Source organism: Martes martes, assembly GCF_963455335.1.
Source record: "Martes martes genome assembly, chromosome: 4".
NCBI classification, from domain to species: Eukaryota; Metazoa; Chordata; class Mammalia; order Carnivora; family Mustelidae; genus Martes; species Martes martes.
The window spans coordinates 45,055,085-45,067,894 of NC_137891.1; positions in this window are offsets into that span (position 1 = coordinate 45,055,085).

A 12,810-nucleotide genomic window follows, 5' to 3' on the forward strand; every position below is an offset into this window, starting at 1 on the left:
CAGAATACGGGAAGCATCCCAACTCATTCTGTGAGGTCAGCATTACTCTGAATCCAAAATGAGACATAGACATTACAAAAACAAACAAACAAACAAGCTGAAATCCCTATGAACACACATTCTAAACAACATTTTTGCAAATCAAATAGGAAAAGAAAAATGAGAATGAAATATATATGATTTTTCCCAATCAGCATTAGAATATGAGCAAGAAATGAAAGACCTAATTATCTGCATACTATGATTCCTAGGAAATTTGGTCAAGGCACAGAAACACAAAAGCAAAAACAATAAACTATGATGTATTCCAACCGAGAAGGTCCCCAATGAAGAAGGCAATGAATTTTAGCATTAGGACAGCTGGTCGACTGGAAGGACAAGTAGCCCCTTGCCTGGAGAACACTGGACTTTCCTGGGGTATTTTTAATTGACTGTGAAACATTGCTGCTACTACAATGACCTATGAAGACATAAGACTCTGGAAATATATGAGCCCACTGATGGCAGGGCCTCCTAAATATGAGATATGGGGAGAAAGACAACAGTTAACACCAAGACTGTGCCCTCCAAGAGGTCAGTGCTACCAATATGTCAGAGAATTTCAGCGGTTACCCTGGAGTTTACAGTTGAAGGTCTTGCAAGCTGGGAGGTGGAATGTTATGAAGCTCTCGCAATGCAGTAGTAATAGAAACCTCAACTAAACAGTGGCAGTGGAAACTGAAAAGAAAGAATGAATAAAATTAGAAAGGGCACTTGGTAGTCTGAATATTACTGAGGGTGAGGTTTAGTCTTCAGTTCTAAACTATTGGTTAAAACCCTACTGGAAAAAAAATAAAAAATAAAACCCCACCGGGGGTGGGAAAGAAAAACCCTTGTATTTCATAAATTAAACTAATGAGTTCATCTAGGAAATGTGGATAGAACCAGATGCTTTACTATGCCCCCCAACCCCTGATAACCTATATTCCAAATCTCCTGCAACACATTCTTTGAAACCCTTTAATATTTTTCCATTACCAGTGAGATCCTTTGGGGCAGGGATACTAATCACAACAAATTGAAATGTGCTTTGAACAGGGAGATGAGAATGAGTTGAGTACTAGAAATTTATTTTCAGTTTATTTTAGAGAAAGATTTGATTCTTAAGAATTAGAAAGAATGGTACTCTCACTCAAAAGTGATGAACAGCTCCTGATGGAACCAAGGCATTATTAACAGACTTGAGAGTCTAATCAGCAAGAAGCTTTTCATTCATCCCTTAATATGTGTGAAACATAATCCCATACTTAGGAGTTACTTAGTAAATGAAACCATAAAAGACATAAAATCCCATTTCCACAGCTTGTCACCATCAAAAAAAGAACACACACTGAAGTATTGAAATCTATTTAACATAAGCAGAGCATAGAAAGTCATTTAGGCAGAGAGGAGCCAGGATGGTCAAGGACCAGACCTTTTTCTGACTTTACCAAAGCTCAGAGAAGTGAAGAATACTCATTTGTTTCATTCTGTTCATGTGCAGCACACAGTGGTAGAGCAGAAGACTAGAGAACAAGTCAATACAAACAAAACAAGCTTCTTTCCCAAGGCTTCCCCCCCCCCCCCCATCATATGAGATCAATGCTAAGCTATTACTTTCCTGCAGAAGCAGCACATAATAATACCACTGGGCTCCAGACGTGTTGCACAAAGTAGCTTTGTAGTAAGAAAAGGGATGATTAGAATCTAATGTCATAGATCGCTGTTTCATTTCTCCCATTAGATCACTGGATAACCTTGAGTCAATTCATGATCAGTGGTCATCTTCAAAATATTGACCAACTGACAGGGCTTAGGTTAATCAGCCTGGATGCCAGCTGCTGTGCTGTCATAGGGCAAACAGACTGAATATCAGGTCTGCTAATGGGACTGGAAAAGGTTGGGTTATTAGGGTTTCTCAGTCTCAGCTCCGTCGACATTTGGGAGAAGATAATCCTTTGTAGAAGGGCTGTCCTGTGCATGGTAGGATGTTTAGCGGCATCCCACATCCTTGCTCTTTGGCCTCTACCTATTAGATGCCAGAAACACTGTCCTGTCCCCCAGCTATGACTACCAAAAGTATCTCCAGACCCTTCCAGATATCCTTATGGGGGTGGGAAAAGTTCCTTCAGTTGAAAATTACTGACTTAGATTCATTTATTCAATGAATTAGCTCACTGACTCTTTCCTCTTTTCCTTCCTCCTATAATTTTTCTCCATTCCATTAAATCTTGAATATCTTTCTCCAACTTCAAAGTGGATTATGATCTACTAAAAAAATTAATGGTCTTTTCTTGCAAGGATTTAAAAAGTAACTAATTTAGGTATTTCTGAACATATACTGCTCTGATTTTTTTTATTGTGTTGTGTTAGTCACCATACAATACAACATTAGTTTTTGATGTAGAGTTCCAAAAGTCATTGTTTATGTATAACACCCAGTGCTCCATGTAATACATGCCCTCCTCAATACCCATCACCAGGCTCACCCATCCCCTCACTCCTTCTCCTCTAAAACCCTCAGGAGTAGGTTTCAGTAACTAAGATCTTGAATAATATTTCTATTTACTATGATAGGGATGTTAGAACACTTCTTCTTTAATCAAACAATTGAAATATTGTAAATACTGGATCTCATGGGCAGGATTGCACTTTGAAATTTAAAAAAAATCACTCTTTTCTGTTCAGTAAAAGATAATCATGAAGGCATACTTCATTGTCTTGTATATTTATTATGTATTTTTAAACCAATTTACATATATGAGAAAGGTTGAGTTGTAAAGAAATTAACTAAAAATCTCTGTGGAATTATCCTAATAGCTAAGCCAGGAAGAATCCAAGAAAGCAAGCAGCTGTCATTATGATAGAGATAAAACAATAACAGCTACCATTACCCTTATATTGTTCCATGCCCCTGACTAAGTAATTTATGTGTTTTCATTTACTCTCCCAAGAACACGTTCATTCAACAAATGTTTATTATGGGCTTACTATGCTGCAGATACTGTTCTAAATGCTGGCCATATGGCAGTAAACAAATCCCTGCCCTTATTGGAGCTACAGAGAAGAGGAAAGTGGGTAAAGGAGATAGTACTCGTGGGGGTGGAGGACGAATTACTGTTTTCTACAAGGCAATGATGGAAAACATTCAAAACATTGACATAGGAGCTGAAGCCTGAAGATCTTGAAGGGCTGTCTTTCAGAGAAGGAGCATTCCTGGTGGAGCATTAGCACCTGCGAAGGTTTTGAAGGAAGCACTTTCTTGGCCTGTTCACAGACAAGCAGGGGAGCCGGTGTGGTGGGATTGGGCTGGCAAAGGAGAAGATGACAGAAAATGAGATAAGACAGAAGTCTACGGATCTTCCAGGACTTTTGAGACTATTGTTAGGAATGGCTCTTACTCTGAATGAGATGAGAAGTCAGTGAAGGCATCTGAGCAGAGAAGAATCATCTGATCTAACGATTAGAAGGAAGTCTTTGTGGAGAATAGAGTCATGGAGCAAGCCAGGGACCAGTCAGGGAGGTAAACATTAAAAGTTTCTTAATTTTGATGGATGGTAGCTACACTTGTAAATATAACATAATGTATAAACTTGTTAAGTCACTATGTTGTACATTTGAAATTAATGTAACATTGTGCATCACCATCTGTACTCAAGTTTTAAAAATCCCCAGATTTATTGATAAGTAACCCAAGGCTTAGTAAGTAACTTCCAGAAAGACACTTGGTAAATAAATGGTGGAATTGAGATTCACACTCAGAACCTATTTTTTTTTTCTTGGAAAATGAAAAGGAATATAAACTCTAAGAGCCATGGACTATTGACATTTCAGTCAAAGAAGGGGAATGAAGAATCCCTTTCACTAATACTACCAAGGGAAAAGAAAACATGGACAAAAATCCATAATCATTAGGGATGCATTTATAAGACTTTTAATGTGTGTAGGATTTAGTCTTCTTTTAATATTTGCATCTACAGGATTATGCACAAATATGCTTTTAGGGTCTATATAGTGGAATATGTTGGTATAAAAGTTCTAATTGTAAAAAGAAGAGGAATCAGAAGAAAAACATATTAATCTATGGACTTCTAAGCAAGCAAATCTGTAGTGAGTAGTTGTTTAGAATGGCAGGCCCTGATCCAGATTTCAATATTTAGTGGGGAGTAGCGTACTCTAAATTTAACTATTATTTAATAAGTAGTTTCTTATAAATTCAAACTTAAATGACTGTGGCACATGGCATAATTACCTACTTGAAATTTTTTATCCTATAAATATTTCTCTTTTGCTTTCAGAGACATTCAAAACAAAGAATCCGTTGTTTTAGCAGAAGAGATGTATCCCTAGAAAAGTTAATTCTCTTAAACCTAATTCTGTTTTGTGAATTGTGGCATTTCATTGGGTTTCTTCCAGCCTTTTAAGTCCTGATTCTGTGAGGGGTGTGTTGGTTAGAACATAAAGTCTTTGATACCTTTCTAGATTGATGAAATGCATTCAGCCTCATGAGCATAGTCTTCGCACCCTTGTATTAGCTAAGGAGCACGTGAAGCTGCTTTAACAGCTGTTCAGCAGCTTAAATAGAATGGGAATTTATTTCTCTCTCTCTTTTTAAGGTTTTGTTTATTTATTTGACACAGAGAGAGACAGCACAAGCAGGCAGAGCTGTGGGCAGAGAGAGAGGGAGAAGTAGGCTCCCTCCTGAGTCCCTGATATAGGACTCGATCCCAGGACCCTGGGATCATGACCTGAGCTGAAGGCAGATGCTTAACTGACCGAGCCACAAAGGCATCCCTATTTCTCTTTCTTTCTTTCTTTCTTTTTTTTTTTTTTTTAAGATTTTATTTATTTATTTGACAGAGAGATCACAAGTAGGCAGAGAGGCAAGCAGAGAGAGAGAGGAGGAAGCAGGCTCCCTGCCGAGCAGAAAGCCCAATGTGGGCCTCGATCCCAGGACCCTGAGATCATGACCTGAGCTGAAGGCAGAGGCTTAACCCACTGAGCCACCCAGGCGCCCCCCCCCCCCATTTCTCCTTCATAGACAGTTCTGAAGTGAGCAGTTCAGGGCCAGTGCCGTAGGTCTTTCAACTTCAAAATACAACTTTCAAGTTTTCTTCAGTTGTTGAAATTCTCCAGCTAGGGGAAAGTCAGGCAAGGAGAGGTTGTGTACATCACCACTCACAGTTTTTGGCTTAACTTTTTCATATGGCCACACCAAGCTGCGAGGGAGGCAGGGAAAAGGTGTTTCCAGGTTGGGCAACCATGCCATCAGTTAAAATTCAAAGAAGTCTACTATTGGAAGGAAAGAAGAGAAATTGGATATTGGGGCATAATTAGTGGGTTTTATTGTTGTTGTTGTTGTTGTTTTGTCACAATTCAAACTCAGGAAGCTGTACCCCAAAAGCCTTAGAATTCATGTTATGGGCAATAAAATGGCAATGAATCAATGGATTGGAACAGTAACATATTGTTAATGTAGAGATATTTCTAAGGTCATCCCTTATTCGAGTAGTTTTGACCTTATAAATAAAATACTACATGCTGTCACAATTCTAAAGTTAGGAAGATTCAAGTCTCCCATCCCTCTAGCAGATTTCCCACAAGCTTAAAACAGGTGTTTTAACCCCCCCCCCCCCTTTGGTATATACCACACATGTGAATATTAGCCTTTCACTGGTGCTTAAGAAGGACTATAGCACTCATAATAACACTGAACAAACCAGCAACGATGGTAGTGAAATCAGTATTACAAAGTTGCAGGGCCTTAAAGTGCCTATAAAAGTACGTACAATTATGACACCAATTCCTGGGTTGACCCTCCAGCACTGTGTTATATTGGATCTAATTATTTCCTGCCTGGCCCATTCTTCCTTATAGGTTTCTGTATACTCTAGAGCTTATTCTGTCCCTGACTTGACATTTTGCTCTCTCTCTTACCTCTCACAGCAAGTTTTGTCTCACTGCTTGCAATATGCACTGGAGTCAACTTGATACAATGTTCCTGAAGCAATTTGTAAACCCAGTGAAGGCAAAAATAAATGTTACATAAAGAACAGAATTTGATGGCAAGCCCTTGAAGTGTTTATGGCATTCAGAGTGTGGCTACCCAGGTAGAAAGTGCCCTCAGCTGCTGATCAGCCCACTCTGAGTGACTAACTGGAAAGGATTTTTCAATGGTGTTCCTTTGAATGCCAGCGCTCCTCTGGAAAAGAAGAGATTTGTAACATTAACAAGTTGAATGGCTTGCTCTATATGTTGACTTAGAGTTCAAGCATAAAAGGTCATGCAGAAAGACATCAGCATTTTATGGGATGGACCTTTAAAGGTTAGTACTTCATGTATTTGGATTAAAGATACTATTAGTCTTTTAATCCCTCCCAGAAAAAAAGGGATTTGGGGATCTAATAAAATGAAAAACAAGTTAAGGCAGAAGAAAGGAAAGTACCAAGGTTCAAAGCGAGGGGCAATCCTTTTGCAAAGTCCCATTAAAATGGAATGCTTTCACCCTTGCATGTTAAATCAGAAAACTCACTCAGGACTTACAATAATGAGAAGATTGATTTTTAGTCATTCTTTGGGAAATTGAAATTCTTCATTGACTTGAAAGTAGATCTTCAGACTAGCCCTGGCAGTAAGGAGCTGATAGTGAACAGGGAAATGATATTTTAAAGGCTCTACTTTATCACTTGCAAACTGTAGTAAATATCAGAAGAGCCAATTAACTTGGAAATGTTTTATAAACTACGAAACAGATGTCAGTGAGAGCTCTACTGAAGATAAAGATGAGGTTATTAACTGAAATGCATTTTAAATGAACAAAATATTCAGATAAGCTCATCACATACACGTATTCTATAGGTAAAACGACTTAAATCTCACGTATTTTTTTTTTTTTATATTGTATTTTTCTACTGTGCCATAACCACTTCCTTCTCGGTATCTAATGTCCCATTCTTGCTGAATTTTTAGCCTGGGGAGTCCAGGGGTGGGAACATTTGGTGTCTGCATTTACCTCTTCCTTGGACCCTCCTCAGCAGGTACTTATTATAAGACCTACGTCACAAACCCTTAAGTGGACCCAGTGCAAAGGGAAACTGAGCTTTGGTGGATGGCTTATGGTTCTTACAAATGATATTAATTGAAGAGCATCTTCATAGAAGCATTATTGCTTTAGGGATATGTGTACCTATGTGAAAATAGGTATTAAAAAGCATGAAAAATTTTCCTTGTCAAATTTTCAAATCCTGGCTAGTTGAGTGACATAGAGAAATAGGCCTGAAAGAAAAATGTGTCACTAACCATTAAAAATGTTTATAATCTTCACTAAGTTTACTACATGATCATGAAATTTTAACTCTGCATTCAATAATGCTGTTCCTAGATATAATTTTTTGTTGTTTTTCAGTATACATATATTGTACCACTTAATTCAACAGACATTTTTCACCTGACTAATAGTAGAAGATACTTGACCATATTGTATAGGAAATAAAATGAAAATTGAACTTATTCAGTGACCTTAAGATGTGCATAGTATGTTAGGAATAAAAGCATGGAGGACATTAGGAGAAGGAAGGGAAAAATGAAGGGCAGGAAATCAGAGGGGGGAGACGAACCATGAGAAACTATGGACTCCAGGAAAAAAAGTGAGGGTTTCAGAGGGGAGGTGGGTGGGGGGATGGATGAGCCAGCCCGGTAATGGGTGTTAAGGAGGACACGGATAGCCTGGGGTACTGGGTGTTATATGCGAACAATGAATCATGGAACACTACATCAAAAACTAATGATGTACTGTATGGTGACTAACATAAAAAATTTTTAAAAGCAAAAAAAAGCCAGTCACAATGGAAGGGAAGCTCTAATTCAAAGAAAGCAGTAAACTAAGTGCAATGGAAAGAGTAATTCTGGATGTAGAATTAATTTATAAAATAACTGATGAAAACTGTAAAGGTTTGAAATAGAACTGAATCCTAAAAACATAAACCTCCCCTAAGACACACACCTAGATTTGAGGTTCACCTACATCATTTTCCTTGGCCTTGTCCCCAAACCAATTCATATGTCGTTTTAAAATCAAAGCACTGCAGTTACTACAGAGAAGGCTTTATGAACCAATCCTAGCTCTAAAGGAATTTGACAGTTTGTTAATGAAACAATGTGAGTAAAAGATTTAAAGGCACACCAGGATCACGATAAGAGAGAAGTCCAAACACTGTGGATTATGAACTGCTGAACGTATCCTTCAACCACTAACTAAGAAGTGCTCAGCTCAGCTGGAGTGGCCAGAAAGATATATGGAGGAGTTGCAATTAAAATTGGGACTGAAGTATGGAAAGGGTTTGCACAGTTAATTAGGAGGGAGGAGGGCAAGGGCATGAGGAATATTAAGGAAAAACAATGGGCGCCTGGGTGGCTCAGTGGGTTAAGCCTCAGGTCATGATCTCAGGGTCCTGGGATGGAGCCCCGCATCGGGCTCTCTGCTCAGCAGTGAGCCTCTTCCCTCCTGCCTCTCTCTGCCTGCTGCTCTGCCCTACTTGTGATCTCTCTCTCTCTGCATCAAATAAATAAATAAAATCTTTTTAAAAAAAGAAAAAGGAAAAACAAAAAGGTGGACAAGGGCTAGGCTTGTCTGCAATGTTCTTTTCTACTCTCTTCACTTCTAACAGAACACATTGTGTTCAACCCTCAAAATCACCTCCTCTGTGAAGGCTTCCTTAAATGCTTTTACTCTTCAAATGCTCTATTCTAAACACACACACACACACACACACACACACACCATTCTCACTTCCGCTTTATATCTGTCCGAAGTACACTTACGAATTATTATATGTATTGTGTTGCATTATTGCTGGTTATATTTGTTTCTTCTACTGTTCTGGGTATTCCTTGAAGGAAAGGATTCTGATTTATTCATCTTTGTATTTTTGTGTCTCTAGTCCCTACACAGTGCTCGGCACCTTGAAGACAGTATAAAAACTCTTGCCTTGAACTGAACCAACACAACTCTGTAGGAAATTAGGGGTGATAAGCATGGAATAGTAGATTGGAATGAGTTTGAGAAAGCTCTTAAATGGACAAAAATAAGAATTCTGGACTTTTTACTGTAGACTATTAATCCATTTTATTTTTTAAAAATTGGATAGTAATCTCAAAAATCATTTGTAAGTGTATTCTCCTGAGCATCACCAGCCTTCGACCGCCATGCTTACGTTAATAATAACAGCTGTTTTTGTTTTCAGTATATGGCCTCTGCAATCACTTCTTCAGAAATATCGAAACCACCACCTGAGTCTAGTGAGTTCTGGAGGTCCCAGAGAATTAACTTCATATACTTCACAACAGAACTATTCATACTCTACTCATTGTTTTGTATAGGTCTCTTGTTCACGAGATACTGGAGAGGGGCACTCCCAGAGTCCTGGCGCTGTGTGGACCCACTGGGAGTCACTGCTCTGCCAAGTGCTCTGTTCTTCATGACTATTAGGCCAGATTGCTTTTCTGATAATCTCTTTCCAAACCCACATAAGGCCTCCATGGACTGTTGGTGGAGGTTGGGAGCTGGCAATATTCCAAATGGAAATGTTCCGCAGGAAATAGGAAATTGAAGATGTGAACATAGAGAGGATGTCGAACTAGTTGTTTTTAGATCTTTCAAAAATTTTATAGATTTGTTTTGATGTTCAGAAAGGGAATGAGATTCTCAAGATAGAGAATAGAGAAGAGCAGAACATCCAGTTTCTACTGTGTTTTTAAAAGTACCGGCGCTCTATCAACTCTAAGCCTTTATAACTCTTGATATTTTTCTGTAGCAAGGCACAGTGATTTTTACCTGAGGACAAAGGTACCAATGTATGAGAACAATGCCTGTTGCCATGCCACTGTTACTTAACACAAAGATATACAATTGTTACTTAAATCTCAGTTTTTAAATAAAAATACATAAAATAGCAGTTTGTAAATAAAAAAATATAATTATATCCAGTGTGGTTCTAAGACAATGTGTATCACAGAAAAATGATAATCTTGTCTCTTTTTATACTTCTCAGGTACGTATTTCTGATTCTTGTGGATTCATGTTGCAAATACACAAAATATTAATGCTTCCTGAATCTGCCTAAATGAAACCATCTCGCTTCCATATTCATAGCCAGCAAATTACCTCTGGATTCTCCAAATCTAGCAAGGTGTCTGGCAAGTACTAAGTGCTCAATAAATATTTAGTGACTGCGTGAATGCATCAGAACAACATTCCATATAATTCCCAAGTGGGAAAATTTTAAAAAAAGCATTCAAAAAAGCTGTAAAGGAGATTTAGCATATGGTGATATTTAGAAAACATGATGGAGTTTTTCACTTCGAAATTTCTTTACAAACACTGTACCTTTAAAATAGATTTTTAAAGCTTTTCAAAACCCAAATAGCATATTTATCTCCAAAAATAAAACGGCAAACATCTGGCAGCAAGATATAAACTCTTGCCCTTGGAGAGTATTCCTTATTTTGAGATTTATCCTCTGGTGTTGCCATGACTACTGACCATGAACTGAAATTGCTCTGTAATACATTCTATCTCCCATTGTTATTGAACCTAAAACCAGCAGTAAATTTCTAGTAATTAGAGGAGATAGCCTCAAAGGTGGACTTGACAGAGACTTCAAACATGTCTCAAATCTTCTCCAGAGGTTTAGGCTACTGTTTGTTGATTCAAATTCTGCATTAACATGCATAAGGTAATTAAATACAGAGCTGGGAATTTGGCCAAGGAGAAATCTTTTTGCCACATTCAAATATGTCTAGTCATGGCAAAAAGGAAAGAGAGAGTAAACCTAAGCCAACATTTATTGGACATGCAAGAGAGTAAGTAATGTGTTTGGTGGATAAATATTGGTCCTTTGAGAGCTCCTAAAATAGTGATCTCTGATGTAAGTCATACTAATTCTGGGAAAGGGGTAACATTTGTTGTTCCAAACAATAAAAAGATCCACTTAGGCATGCTTATACATATAATACCTAATGATTTACTCTCTCATTAGTACTAAGGCTATTTAAATTATTTTTACATAAGACAACAACATAAGGCACCTAGGTGGCTCAGTTTGTTAAGCATCTGACTCTTGATTTTGGCTCAGGTCATGAGATCGTGCCCTGTGTTGGGCTACATGCTCAGTGAAGAGTCTGCTTCAGATTCTCTCTCTCTCTTTCTCTCTAAAACAGATAAATTACATCTTTTTAAAAAGAGATAATAAAGGTTGTGAGTCATGCAGGAGACAGTTAATCCTATTTTAATAGCACACAGTCTCTGCATTCTCCCTGAATGCAGATAGATGGCTACCTTTACCTACTGTAATTTGGACTAAAAAATAGGAAAGGCAAAATAAGATGTTGTTGAGACAGCATTCATGTCTGCTTCTGTCTTTTGTCTAGGGACAGAAATCATATATATATATTATGATATCGTGATATATGTCATTATATATATATATATTTTTTTTATTTTTTTAATTGGTGCTAAGAACCCCCACGTTCTCCAAGATCAGATCTGTCTTGTTTCCAGAAATACTGGATTCATATCCCCATTTCAACCTAAACTAGGACTATGGGAATTATTCTAATTGAGCTTCTGCCTCTAGTTAGATGATGCATACATTCTGCAGAACAAGAGGGAATAAGCCTCATCCTAATGTTGTTTCAATAGTAGTAGCAAATGAGATAGATTCAGGAAGAAAGAAGGAAAGAAAAAGAAAGAAAGAGAGAGAAAAAGAAAGAAAGGGAGAGAGGGAAGGATGGAGGGAGGGAGAAAGGAAGGGAGAGAGAGAGAAAAATAGAGAGAGAGAGGAAGAGGGGAGGGAGGGAGGAAGGAAGGAAGGACAGAAAGAAGGAAAACAGAGAGAGAGAGGAGGGAGGGAGGAAAGCAGTATGAAGAAAAGAAAAGAGTGCTGAATAATGGGTGACAGGAAAAGGTGAGGAGAGACAGCTACTGTGGGCAGGGAAGTCAGGGAAAGCCCCTGTGAAGAGAGGACATTTAAGAGGGATCTGAAGGGCTTAAATGCTAGAGGCAGTATGTTGGCAAAACAAGGAGGAGGAATTTGGACTTTGAATCCTGCACTCTCATTTAATCACTCGTTAATTTGATAAATACTATATGGAAGCTCTACTCTATGTCAGTCTCTGTGTTATTGCTGGAGGACACCACAGCGAACAAAGCACACACCATCCTTCATTCATCAGCCTCCCCGCTAGTGGATGGCTGTTGACCAAGTAGATTCCATTGTAACTTTACATCATTGTAAACCTGGTTACATATTATCCATTTTAAAATAAAGTGTATCATATATTTTTTAAAGATTTTATTTATTTATTTGACAGACATCAAAAGCAGGCAGAGAGAGAGGAAGGGAAGCTGGCTCCCTGCTGAGCAAGGAGCCAGATGCGGGGGCTCAATCCCAGGACCCTGGGATCATGACCTGAGCCGAAGGCAGAGGCTTTAACCTAGTGAGCCACCCAGGCACCCTGAAAAATAAAGTGTGTCATATTAAAGATAGAATAAAGAGTGCAGAGAGGTGAAATGGGTTCTTTGTGAGTCACGGGACACATAAGCCCATAAAGTTGCTAGGAGATGTAAGAAGTAGGCACAGCAAGGGAAGAGAAGATTTATAACTTGCTGGATCTCATGAAGGGCTCTTTTTTGCAGGGACTAAGAGTTATATTTAAGTAACCTGAAACCAAAGGAGGTCCAGAAGCCTCTTATCCTCTCTTCCATTGCTCCCCAAACCTCTATTCCCCACATCT